This window comes from Gymnogyps californianus, chromosome 19, assembly GCF_018139145.2.
Source record: "Gymnogyps californianus isolate 813 chromosome 19, ASM1813914v2, whole genome shotgun sequence".
In the NCBI taxonomy this organism is placed as follows: Eukaryota; Metazoa; Chordata; class Aves; order Accipitriformes; family Cathartidae; genus Gymnogyps; species Gymnogyps californianus.
The window spans coordinates 6,175,301-6,190,009 of record NC_059489.1 but is presented as its reverse complement, the minus strand read 5'-3'; positions in this window follow the sequence as shown (position 1 = coordinate 6,190,009).

Sequence of the window (14,709 nt, the reverse complement as noted above, 5' to 3'; positions counted from 1 at the left end):
AACACTTCTGGGGGAAGGGAGAAGAGGGAGAGAGTGGAAACTGTGTGCAATTTCTTCATTTCTGCTAATAATATTAATCCTTGCACTGTGTGTTTTATCTGTGGACTTCTGATAATAAAGATGCAAGTGCCATAGAATAATTTTAGGCACAGGGAAATGAGTTGATTAATCCAAGTCCTTTGATAGAAACAGGAACTAGTTCTCCAGCTTCTAAACTCTTGCGTAGCCCCGAGAGAAAGCCTGGGATTTCATTGCTTCCTGTGCTAATTTCTATATAATCAAACTAAAACATTTTTGTGACATACGAACTTTTTGTAAAAACTTGCTTGTAGTGATTTTGTTCAGCTTATCAAGGAAAACTGTTTTCCATTTTATTTTATATATATATACACACACATATATGCATATATATATAAATTGCCATTTTTCAGACTTTTTTTAGTGAGCCATATTTTGTTCCAAGTTAATTAAGCCAATAAATAATTCATTATAAATATGGTAATCCTGTAAGATGTATTTAAGGCAGGACCAGGGTGACAGCGGGGCTAACATGTTATGCAATTAAATTATACTTAACAAAAGTCCTTTGGATTCGCAGCCTTTATGGATGACAGTGACTCGAAGATTTACACGAGTTGATTCCTACACAAACTAGGGTGGGTATAAATGCTATTACGTAGCTGATTTAATCACATGTGGCTTGTTTTGTACTCTAAAACCATACTTTCAAAGTTTGCTGTCAACGTTCTCCCGGATTCCAATTGTTTGTCACTGAATGTCATTTGCTGCAGAAAAACTGATTATTTTCTCAAAATGTTGATGGGAAATATAACAGAGCTGTGAGTAAAGCTGCTAAAATATTCCCATTTTTCATCTGGGTCTGTCACGGAGCCAGTGAGCAACTCTAATGCCTCCTCCCTCCCTCCTTCACTCTGTCAGTCTCCACTGAGACTGTTAGACCCAAGACCCTGGGCACGGGAACCAGTGAGGTTTGGCTAAATTTGGGGATGGGAAACCAGAGAATGACAGGGGAATAAACATTTCTTTCAAACTGTGAAACAAGCTTTGTCTCAGCTCTCTGAGAGTTCAGCAGCAGAGACGTGGCGGGGTGAAAAGAAGTAAAAGGACAACCTATGGTTTCGAGCCATATATATCCACTGGACATAGACAAAAAAATAGATGGGAAATCTGTTGTGGTCATAGCTGGCACTCTGTGGTCCCTGAGAAAGGTTCTGGGTTTCTCTATTTAGGTTTTGTTAAAGGCTGTGATGTGTACTACAGCATTTATTTTCTCTTTCAACATGAATAGTTAGCTAACTAAACTACGGTTGAGTGGATGCAGGATTGAAAATGCTTGCATTTACACAAATAACCGAAAGCTTAGTGCCCAGGGAGAGAGAAAATCAGCTTATACTCGTCATCAGAAGTCAGCTAGGTAGGGCTCTCAGAGGGTAAATTTGTACGTCTGCTGCTGTCGAAATTGGTGGTAGTGGGGAACCTTTTAAAACCAATCTGTTTTCTCTTGCATGCAGTGTAATGGGAGCTTTTTTTTCAGTGAACAGAGGAGTTCCTGGAGAAAGATAATAAATTTAGTAATTTTCTCTTTTGTGGCATTATTATACTTGTTTTATGATGACTGTACAATGTTTGCCTACCTAGTTCTTCCTCTGTCTTTGAGTGATTAATCTTTTTTATCCCTGGTTGTAAATTGGTTTGTTTCTTTGGGCTCTTATTTTGTCAAAGGGATATTTTGACACACTGCTGAGCTGAGTGAGATTATCCCAATTACATTTTACTGATAATATTTGTTGTCTGATGCCTTCCATGTGAATATCTGCATGGGATGAAATGCTGCCTTTCATTTCTGCGTGATCTTGTTTTACTCATAGGCAATTTGCACACAAATTATGATCTCCAAAGCAAGAGGTTAATTATGAAAATCGGTAACTAATGGACCCTCGATCAACAAGGGATTTAACACCCTAATCACTAAGAATAGGAATAGTCGGTGCTGGTGTGGAACTCCAGCAACCTGTACTCATTTCCCTACTCATCCTGCGTTTACGGATGGCCTGTGGGCAGTCCCTCAAATTCTGTGCCTCAGAAGGCACAGTTCTGTAAGGAAAATTGACTCCTTTGGGGTGGGTGAACCTTCCTTATCTTCTTGGATAATGCTTATTTTATAGAGGATTCGTGAAAATAAACACAATCATAGTCTGGCAGCAAAGGTGCTGGAGACGTACAGAAACAATTTTCCTGGTTAAGTCTGGACGCTCCTGCGAGTGATCCAGGTCATCGGCTAGGATTCACCACTCCTGTAGACAGACCTGTAATGCCAGGTCCCAACAGGAGAATATGCTTTTCCAGAATTGACAGCTAATTCATAGGAGCCCTAGGATAGGGAGGATGTTGAAGACTAATTTATTGCATCTCTGTTAGCTTTTTCTAACTGAGAGTACAATTAAAAATGTGGTATTATTTTTAGAAAGTTATTGTTAACTGCTCTTTTCAGCAATCACATTTTCCATTTTCATATTGTTGTGACATCTCCTATCTGGGTATGGCAGTTGCATGAATTAAGTTAAGTGCTGTTGTTCAGCTTGATTACAAGGAAACTGAAATATGCCCCTCCTGGGTATTATCTGTCACGTTGCTAAATACAAAACCAACATAAAGCTGTGCTCGTTTCTGTAAAAGCCTTGCACACCATGCTCTGAATCCATTTCTGTGAGGTACTGAAAGTCTGCTACTCCTGCCAGAGTCCCCTCGGTCCAGCACCTCTTGGCACTACGCTGCTGTCCTGTGACCCAGGAATTTTGCTGTGGTTCAGACTTCTGAGATTGCTGAGGTCTTTCACAGGAAGTGTCCTCAAATTCTCTAATCCAGCCATCTCCAAAAGTAGAAATGACTTTTTTGTGCTTCATCTAGGGAGGAATGCAGAAAGTGTAATTCATAGACTCTTTACAACCATAGGCACATGTTCCTCTCAGTTGTAAAGCATGACAAATTCATAATCCAGTTGCTAGAGCAGAACAAAACTCCTCCTCTAATCAATAATTCCATTTATGCCCCCAAAGTCAGTCCTCGCATTTGTGAAGCACTTGGAGGTAAAAATAGAGATGAAACTATTGTGGTAAGTCTTTAATGTACCATGTCTCTTCAAAACTTTTGTGACATTATTTCCCTTCTGTCCTCCTTGTGTCAGCTTTAACATGGCCTGTATGCTCGTGCCTTCTGCGCATTGTTTATTTAATACCTGTCCTCATTTCACTTTTACAACTGAAGTGCCTATTTTAGGCTTCCCAGAATCTTTTCTCCAAGTGGTCTGAGCCATGTTATTTTGCATGCCCTACTTTGAAAACATGTGACTCAAGAATGACTCAAGTCTTGACGAATTAGAACATGGAAGAATAATAGTCTCTTAGACTTAATGAGAAAATTGGCTGCTATCAACTATAAGAGCATGCTTTTGTTTTTCAGCTGGTACAGAATGCACGTGCAAGCATCAGCTAGCCTTATCTTTTAAAAGAAAAATTGTACCTTCTATACGTTCAGCTATTTGTTTGACAACCTCCAACATCTATTTTATACAAGATCTTCATGTTAAAGAGCACACAAGACTAAAACAACAGGTAATTGATTCTTTTAATCTTAGATCTCTGTTTTGAATATACTTTTATTTCCTCTTCCATATCTTTCCTCTCCTTCCCCAATTAATACAGTCATGATTTCACACAGTCCCCCAATCAGGCATTCATGATAACATGGGCATTGTCTGGTTTTCAGGGTAGGACTGAGACCTGAACTGCGAGTGACTTTTATGTAAGTGTTGACTAAATTACTTGACCCAGACTGCCCTGAAGAACGCTGCTGAGGTGCTCAGAAAATATGACAGTGTATGTGACATACATAATAAAAAGAGATTTTTGTCTCTTAAATGCTAGAATTCCAGGAAATGAAAATTTCACTGTGACCTGATTAGAAGCCTACTTTTTTATTTAAAGAAGTTGCAATTCAAACAAGCTTTGAAATGAATAAAGAATTTCATACTTTGAATCTTCCGTATGAACTGCTTTCATTTTTGACTGTGTATAATAATAGCTGGACAGACAGCAGCTGGGCAGGCATATTCAGGGACTGATGGCTAGTTCACAATCTAATTTTTAGCAAAGAGCACAGAGGCATTGCTTTGTTTGTAAATCAGCCCCTGAAAAAGGCTGTACTGAGTGAAGTCACCCTCTCTCATCTCATATCTCTGCTTTCCATCTGAAAAAGGAGGGAGTAGCAGCAACAAGTTGTTGCTTCCTCTGTGTGCGTATGTGTGCATGTACGTGTCTGTCTTCTGCCTGTTGGTCAGAGGACGGAGCAAGGAACTCCAAGCTGTTCCTGAGCGCCTCTCAACGTGTTTATCTTCAAAATTTCCCCTGGAGGTAGACTACTGTTTTTGTTCCCACTTCCCACACAGACTGCGGGGTGGTCTGCAGTAGGGTCTGTAGTGTAGGGCTCTGCAGTGGTAATTGAGCTAGCTCGAGTACCGGAGGCACCGTAACCACAGTGACTCAGCCCTCCTTCAGAGGAGCAGGGCAGGCTAATCTAGACAGACCTATGCAGCAGTACTGGTGGTGCTTCTTCGGTGTCTCCCATGGCACTGCGCTATGCTTCTTGCTTTGCCCCAAATCACACTGTAAGTCTGTGCCAGTGCGTGAAATTCAGCTGCCTCCCCCGTTCGCCGGTCAGTACGTGGGTACCAGAGCATCCTCCCGGCCCTCCTGCCCGTTGCGGTCATGCAGCCTGGGAACACTTCTGCGGAGCCTGTTTCTTTCTTCCTGCAGGAAAACAGGTCTCAGTTCCTCTGCTATCAAAAAAAGTCTTCATGTAGCAGCAGTTATGTTGTTGACTTTATGAGTTAGGTTTCATCTTAGTTTGAGTATCTGCATACAGAATTAGGTAGGAATCTAACGGCAGTGTCTTTTGAATAGGTGACTTAGAATATTGGTTAGTTATTCTGAGGAATAACCTATGGCTCCTTTGGAAAATCTGTCATGCATTTAATTCATAATGACCTATAATTTTAGAACTGACTAGTCCTTTTACATGGGTTGTTCAGCCTGGAGAAGAGGGGGATTTTTTACAAGGGCATGTAGTGATAGGACAAGGGGTAATGGCTTTAAACTGAAAGAGGGTAGATTTAGATTAGACGTAAGGAAGAAGTTCTTCACTGTGAGGGTGGTGAGGCACTGGCACAGGTTGCCCAGAGAGGCTGTGGATGCCCCCTCCCTGGAAGTGTTCAAGGCCAGGTTGGATGGGGCTTTGAGCAGCCTGGTCTAGTGGAAGGTGTCCCTGCCCATGGCAGGGGGTTGGAACTAGATGAGCTTTAAGGTCCCTTCCAACCCAAACCATTCTATGATTCTATGGTTAACTTGACGTCTTAAAAGACCTTTCAGAAACAGTTAAGTTCTCACTCTGTAAATCAGAGTCTTCTGAAGTGGCTTAAGTTGGACCTCTATATAATTTCAAAAATATTTTCAAAAAGCTAGATGATTATCCTCAGAAGTTTGGGAGTGTTTCTACAGATGTGCTCTTTTCAGCTTACTTGGAGAATACTGTAGAGAGCGAGCTATCAAGCTGAAAAAGAAACCAAGTAAAGGAACATATTATAGCTATTAGCTAGCTTCAAAAAGCATAACAAAAGGTGAAATAAAACACAAAGTGTTCTATAATACACAGCATAGTTTCTTAGCCAGTCACGGTTATTTACTTTATAAAAGATGTCCTTGATGTGGCAAAGAAACTAATGGATTGAGTTACATATTTTTAGACTGTACCCTGTGCTTTAGTAGTTTTAAGAGAAACTATTGAGGAAGAAAGAGATGATGAGAAAACTCTTAAGCCAAAAATGAATCCGGTGCATTAGGATAACTTAACATGCCTCGAGGCATGCTTTTTGCCACAGGAGTAGGTAATCAAGATATTCTGCTATGCAAAGTGCTTTGTTTTAAAAAAGAAAAGAACAAGAAAAAAATTAGTCTAGGGGGAACATTAAACTTCTGCTTGACATATGAAGGTTTCAAGGCAAGTGATAGGCAAAATTTATGTGATTAATATTCTTGCTTTCATGCTACACTCTGTGTCCTGTGACCAAAAAATTGGAGTACATTTTACACACCATTATGCAGCAACATAAGAGCAGGGTCTACATTTTTTTGAAAGCTTGTCTATCCACTCTTTGCATTTTTTATTCCTTTTATGTACTGCTCTGGGACATAAAAATACACCATATTCCCTTTATAGTTGTATAAATACTGAAGGTTAAATTGTACAAATGGTCTATGTCTAAACACTTGGTATCAAATCTACGCAGCTTACTGAGGAAGATGCTTTAAAGAACCAGCTAAATCTCTTAGTGTGCATGTGTATCGATGTAGATCCAGTCTGTCCTTATATGCTGTGTACGTACACGATCTGCCAGCCAGCCAGCAGATACTGCCGTGTCCAACTAGTGTGTATACATTGACTTAAGGAGGACATGAGGTTTAAAGCAGCACAGCAGAGGTGCAATGCCTGAATGGCTACGTGACATTTAAAAAATATCCTGAGCCTATGCTATCCTTACTTCCGTAAGTAAGGAATTTCTACTTTCTGTAGTAAGGAACTAGTTTTGCCAAACGACAAGGAATCAAGATCCCTGGAAAACTGACTTTCTCATCAATGCACTTTGTTCACAATTTGCAAACTTGTTTTTAGAAAGCATCTTTCATTACATGGTGGGAGAGAAAACTTATATTGCAGCCATTGTGAAGAGTGTAGAGTAATAGCAAAATAAAATGCAGTGGATGTCCATTCTGTTCAAGAAAGAAATCTGAAGTTTTACTGTTCTCTGAGTTACAAAAGTGTTCCTTGAAACTTTCTCTCTGTGGCAAATAACATGGGGAATATGTTCTTTAACAGTTCTTCTTGGTATTTTTTCTAAAAGAGTTGGTATTGGGTTTAAATGACAATTTCTCTTCAGTGCATAAATATGTAATAATTTGATTAGTTGTCTTGATATATTTTCATATGTAAAATCCTTTTGATATATCCTCCTAGGAATTATATATATTTACATTATGGAAGATATAAGCTGCAGCAGGACAGTTTTTTATCTGGTTGAATATTACTATTTTTTAAAAACAATTGCACATAGAAGCATTAAAAGAATTAAATTGCCCTCATTACAGTGGGACTGTGGTTAACAATTTTCATTTATAAGACTAAATTTCAATGCTGTTAATAAATTGTGGATAAAACATAACTGATTTCAGTTGTTTTACAAAGTAATTTGTATGCTCTTTTTAAAACAAGCAACTTTTTCATGATATTAATAACCATGAACAGAATCTGACCTTATAATAATTTGCTTTCCTTGTTTATGGATTATTGCTAACCTATGACTTGCAGTACGCTAGCAGATGAAATCTACCTAATGCAATCATTTATATGTACTTCATAGAAAGTTGCATTTTCATTTAATTTGATTTTAATCAGTTCTTGTTATCAGATCAGGAGCAAAGTAAAGTCTAAAATGTATAGCTGTTGGAAACATGGAGCAGTGAATTCCCAGCTCCAGCAGGAGCTCCTGGAGGGATTCCTTTTGATCTCATTCAGAACTGGGTTAAGGGTGTGTCTGTGCATTCACAGCTCTTGGAGATCTTGTGATGCTCAAAATCCAAATCCTACTGCAAGTAATTAGCAAATAAATCCATTCCCTCCCAGGTAAAATATGTGGTGTCCATATCCTGTAATTCAGGATTTGGCCTATCATTTAATCTTTTAAACCAGAATTAAATTGCCCTAATTGTGAGCAGCAGTTTGCTACAGGAACTGTAAACTTCAGTATTTTTCGTACTTCAGTGCTGTTGATTCAGTTCGTCTGTATAAATGAGCCCAAGAATTCAGACTGGAATAGTCAAAAAGAAGCAGAACTGCATTTCAGTATCCGATAACATCAAGCAGCAAAGGGTTTTCAAATCTTGATTCAAGAGGGGCCCTTATGGCTCTTGGATTCAGCCTATGCCTTCTCTTCATAAGTTACAGCATTGCAGTCGTTGGATTGAGGTGCTGCCACTTGAAAAAAAAAAATCTGAAAAAAAATGGATTTTACCTAATTTTGAAAACAGGGATGAGGATAAAGGTAGATGTTGAAGTAATTCAGTGCTCCAGGTGAAGTTTCAGGGGGTATTACCTTCTCCTTTCCTCCTTGTAACAATGCAGATTCGAACACATTATTCTGTTTCATATGTGAGTTTAGCATGACACAAAATTCAACCAAAAAACCACAACGCATCTATGATTTATTTAGCTGAGATCAAAGACATACAGCTGCAAAGATCTAATTAAAATTTGATGATGCAGCAGGCAGGCTACATCTATTATTTAATTTGGAGGTTGTGATCTTATTCAAAATTAGCTTCCCGATTTCACTTATACTCTTGGGCTGCAAATATACTTGTACTCAACCATTTTGATATGAAGTTGAATCACCAAAATTTCACAATAGATCCTTAGATGTCCTACGTGGGATTTGTTGTCAGGAAAGGAGCTAATAAATTCCAGCTTTGGACCAGCTCGAATACGTTTCTGACCACATGGTTGCTTAGCACTAGCACAGTTCAGCTTGTTTTGCTTGAAGGAGCAAGACTACTATATTTTGAAAACGTGACTGATTACTGAGGCATGCTCAGGGTGGACACAGACACAGCTTTTGACCTTCTCAAACTACTTAATGAGTTTCTGAAATAAGCTTTAGAAAATTAAAAAAAAAAAGGATATTAGCTTTCCGAATAATTCTAGCTGTTTCATGAAACAGAACAGCACAGAACTAAACAGTCTAATTAATAGACTTTTTTTGTTTTCTTTTTCTTGTTTAAAATAAGAGAAACCATGTCCTTTCTGTAATCTCGTTGATAGATCAGGTATGAAATTACTAAAATAATTAATTTTAATGGAAAATTGTTACAAATCAATCAGGTTATGCAAACACTCCCTTATAAAAGTGAGAGTGCCTTAAGTTGATGGTTTTGGCTGATCTTGTACCTAAGTAACAGCTCTGGAGATTGAATATCCTTTTGCCAATGGATACGACTTACACACGTGGGTACAGCGTATTCATCCAAGCAAGACTTGTCTTTAGTTCTACAGTAGCAATCCCAGCCAATTTATCTAATTGAGATGTGTGATGCTGAAGCTAAGGTAGAATCTGGTCCAAAAAGCCTAACTCTGATGCACGGGGAGCCAGCTCTGGAATGGGACCACCCATGCTCCCTGTGGCCTGGCACTCCGGGTCAAGCACGTGCTAATTGTTTCCCCTCTCTCTACCATGCTTTTTGCCCATCTTCAGAATTATTATCGGTTTCACGTCAACAGTGGAATTTTATCTGAAGTTATAGAGTGGCAATTTTAGTTCTGGCTATCTGTTCCGCTGGTGATTTAAGTTCTTTTATAGTATAAAGCAGCAGCACTCACATGGCTAGGCACTGCTTTTAGCTTAGAAATGGCCATCATTAGCTGTGAGCAGGGTAGCTGCTGCTTCTTAGCGGAAACTGATGTCTGACTACATGAGCATGCCTGGGCCACTCATTTGTGCAGCTGCATGGAAACGGTCAGATGCTGCTAAATAAACCAGCTCTGCATCGTTCAGGGTGTGAGAATGGAAAAAATCTTGCCTGTCCTCTTTTAAACTGCAGATTTTACTTATTCTTCTGCAGCCAGGACAGTGATGGTGATGACTACAGAGAAAGAGTAGCAGGACTCTTGGCTCTGAGGTTTAGGGAGAAGAACGAAAGTAGGCTGAGAAATATTGATCCCGCTTTCTTTACTGCCTTTACTGTTTGGTCTGGGAATTTGTTGTAAAATACAGAAGATGTACACTGCCAGAATCCACAGGGTTTACTTGAGATTTGGTACCTTCGCTAAGTGCATCAAGGGAGTCTGGAGAGAATGTCTGTCCTTAATTATGTTCTGAGATACTCCTCCATATATCTTATTTCTTTTATGACCACTGAATGTGTTTGCACTTCTCTTTTTTGAAGGTACTCAGTGGTCTAACTCTGGCTTTCTTCAACTAAAAAAACCCAAAATCAAACCCGGATGTTAAATGATATCTTTTTTTTTTCCTTTTAATAAATAAGGTAGAAAGAAAGCTCTTTATGCTGTTGTTTTATTTTATTTCACTACAGAGAATTTACCCAAAATGCATCACGGACAGATTAAAAGAAGGTTAAATAATTGTATCAATAACAACAACCTTCAGGTTTCAGATTCCCCTGCTTTGGTTTAAGTTTGGATTTGGATATGCTTGGAAGGTCGTTGAGGTCTTGGTGTTAAACGTGTCAAACTAGAGCAGAAGGCAGAAATATACTTAGCATGGAACCATGAAAGCTGTGGTTTTGAGGAGGATTTTGCTAATTGGCAGACTATTTCTAAGTGAGTCTACTACTGGTGAAATCATGCAAATGATTGAAACGAGAGATTTTAATAATGCGGAGTGGGCCTAAGATGGTACATATTTCTGATTACTGTTCTGTCTGGGTTTTTTAATATTAAGCTTAGTCAAAGAAAAAACAAATTTCAGTTAATGAAAGGAAGAAAAATGTGATCCAAATCTTTAGGGAGATATAACAGTTAATTGGATTTCAAGTACTGTAGCTACATTCTCAATAATGTTCCATTTTCTTTCCAGGATTACAGTTGTTTAGTTCCATTAGTCTTAATGTACAGGGTCAGCTTTTAAATTATACTGCATTAGTCTGCTGGTTTCTTTTGCCTCATTCTTCCTCTCTTCCCTATATGGCTTCTCTCACAGCACTGACCTGCCTTGGCAGAGGTCACTTGTCACAGCCACGAGAGAGAGCTGCCGCTGGAACTGACAGTCCTCTTCCTAATGATTCCTGTCTTCCTTCCGAGCCTCCAGTGTGTCACTAAGAAGTTAGAGCTCTGTCTGTGACTCTCAAAACAATGAACCGAAGCTACTATTTGCTTGTTAAAATCAGTGTTTACCAATAAACTGAGTCTTCCAACTGCAAAAAAATCTGAAGAACTTCAGCTGGCAGCACTCACTGTAACTTCTGAACACAATTCAACAGATCCTTAGGGTTTACTTTCAATTCCAGATTAACAGAAGAAATTATTGTGTGTGATGCTGGGATAAATTTATGTTCTAAGGGAAGCGTTTTCAGTGTTGGGAAGGAGAGGTTCTTAAGCAGGGCAAGTTACCAGGTTGTCAGGTTGTTATTTGCATAGGATGAATCTCCCTTCTTTCTCATTGACTGAAATTTCAGCATGCCACTGTTGTTGCTGTTTGTGTCTAGAAGAGCAAATGTTAATGTGAATTTAGCTTAAAACCAGAGTTGCTAAATGTCGGTGGAATTGGGTGACAAAATTTAAGTGCCTATTATGGCTTCCCACATAATGGGATTTGTTAAAAGCAGTGACTTTCCTTCTTTGAAGCTTGTTGGCATTTGATTTTGATGGGTTCAGGTAGACAAATACCAAGTACTTTGCTGAATCCAATTTTTGACATGTGTTTAAAATCTGGTGTGTTCACTGGGTTTGAATTGTGAATACTCCTTCCTTACAGAAATAAGCCCTTTTTCCAGTGAAAAACTAAAGTAACAGATTAGAATGATGTTGGCCGTTACATTTATATTTCTTGATTAATTGCAAAACAATGCGATAACATACGTAGCAGTTTTTTTCACTCAATTCTACCCTTAAATTTCCTTAAAAAAAGAAAAGCATTCATCCAATATGACTAAGAGTAAACACAGGTAGCGATGAGAAGACGTTGCAAAAGCACTATGGAAGTGCCAATCTCTAGAGACAACATTTAGTTCACTGTAAGTTTTAAAAAAGTGTCAGCGTTGTTTCTCTCTCAAAGAAACATACAACGCTTCAGTGAACCTGACATCTTTTGGAGCTGACCCTATTTATTGTTTTTGACTTACTGTGTACTATACATCCACTGGGATTTGCAAAGGATCAAGTACACTATTGTCAAGGGCTTTTATTTCTCTTTTAAATTTACTTGTGTGTGTTAGAGAGTTTACATGTAAAACTGTCCATTAGTGGATGCTATGTGACAGATAGGTTTAGAGAGTTAAATGCATCTATCTTAAGGGAAAAAACATGCATAGCAGATTAATAAAATGCACTGTAAATTTTGTATCTATACTGCTCAAAAATTCAGACAGCATATAAACTACTACGCACAATATCTAATTTTCCTGCAGATCTTAAAAGAATAACTACTAAGGACAAGTTCTTCCAGTAGAAGCAGTCTGGAATACATTCTTCAACAGAGGGGACCCAATTCTGTTCTCAATTACGCAAATATCAAATTTGAATTCCTACACTAAATCTGAAAGGCTTGCTCTGCATTAACATTGGTGTGACTGAGAGCAGATTCTCTGTGATATTGTTTGCTCTTTGGAGACCACTGACATTGAGAAGGTGATAAAGGGAATGGCATGTTAGTTACAAGGCAAAAAGAAGGGGAATAACAGTTGGGGCGAGTAATGAGTTGAGGAGAAACTAACAGATGCTGAGAAAATTCATCCTTTTTCTGATTCTTTTTCAGTCATTCAAGGGAGAAAAGATGTGAACGACAGGAAGAGAGGAAGAAGGCGAAACAATAAAAATGCGCTTTGTGCAATGAAACGTCATTTCCCCATCACCCACACGTGCACAGGTCTTAAGTACAGAATGTACTGTTTCACGTAGTAAAAAAAAATGAAAGGACAGAGAACAAAGTAAGGGTTTTTTTGGTTTGTTTTTTTTTGTTGTTGTTTTTTTGTTAGGGTAAACCCATAACTTCTCAGTAATTTTGCTTTTGTCAGAAATTCAGCTGAGGTCTAAGGCTCCATGATAAAGACAGCTGGTATCCAGGATGGTTCTGAGTTTAAAGCCTAGCCAGACAAATCTGTCTAGGTTTGGTCCGAGACAGGCCATACCTGTGTAGGAGGATTTGGTATAGAAGGTGACAAAAAATTTATCGAAAATTCTGGAATCACAGTGAATTGCCTTATCATTGTCAGATAGTGTTGATTTCTGTTGCAAGATTGAATTTGAAAGAGAACAAGGGGGCACCGTTACCCTGATTGGTCCAATACTTAGCACTATAACATCTGCTTTTTTTTTTTTAGATTTTATAATTCAGTGGACAAGTCTTGATAAACCTCTACGACTATTCTTGGTTGCCAAGAACGTGGGAGTATAAATGGGAGTGTCAGTATAAATGTGCTGGAACAAGACTGACTCCTAGAGGAAGAGAGTCTTGCAATATAGGCTACAATTTCACAGTCTGCTCTCTATGGACAGTCTCTAATAAAAATTCTCCTATTTGAATCTGATTCCAGTATTGGATCACTATCTTTTAATTGTTCTTTTTTTCTCTGAAAAGTACCATTTCCACCTCTGAACATTATGCAATTCAGCATTTATAAGCAACTGACTGCTATAAGCAAAAGCGCTACGTTTGCTAATGGTTACCGTAGGGTTATTTGATTGTGCCAGAATTTCACCCCATGCTTAAAACAGCAGAGAGCAATGATAATTGAGTGCAACTGGAAGGAAAACATGGATTTTTAATGGCATCTTTATAACCAACTGGAGGAAACCTAGAAATGGCATTGCAGTAAATGCATTGTTGTTCTTGCAACTAGTTACGGGGTTCCCTTTGCATGCCATACGTCAGGAGAGGAGATGATGGCACAAGATGATACTACAGAAGATACACTAAGCCGTGCTGCTTTCAGAGAGACAGTGGATTAACTGAAGTATAGCTGAGTAAATTCTAATTCCCCTGTTTTACATGTGTATACTTTTTAATGAGCTCTACAGAGAAGCACAGCGTTATGCTAGTCAGTCTTGTTAACACCTGGAAACTGTTGAGTTCAACAGGTTTTAACCAAGATAAAGCTGATGTTGACCGAGTATGGAACAGGGAAGAGTTGCAGACAAAGCAATGGCCAAATCTGGGTTGTGTTTGATCGCCTCTCTTCTCTTGCCTATCTTTTCTGCCAAGCTTCTAAGTAGAGGAGATTTCACCAAAAAAATTTCACCTAAAAAAATGACGGTAAAATAGATTAGAGAACAGACACTTCTGAAGAGGTGCATTTGAAATATTTAAATTAGTTGATGGATCTTCTCTGAATCCATATGAATCTATACTACAGCCACTCAGAAGAAATTAGCTATAAAGAGCACGGTGGATATTATTATCAATCAGATAGCTTCTCACCTAAAGAGATCTCAGCTAGATTATAAATTCCCTTTAAACTTTCATATACTTGAGGCTTTTTCTCTGGCAGTTGTCATAAATGTTGATTCTTTTTAAACCAAGAATGAAATATCAGCACAACGTTGTCATTAATACTATGTGAATCATTGTTTTGTTTTAAGTGCAGTACCTTCTTTTAAATGAAATTAGGTTGGCAGAAAAACAATTCCTTGTATTTTTTTCTTTGCATTTTCCTCTTGGAATATAACACACACACCCCTTACTTTATATCAAATGTTTAGTTTTGAAATGTGGTATTTTTGTTTGGGATTTATTTAATGCTTTAATTAGGTACATTTTAACATTTACACAAAGAAAGCTTTTTTTTTTTTTTAAACTGCAGTCTTTTATTTTAAAATGTTTTTAATGAATGCTTCAGCTGAAAGAGTTTGAAA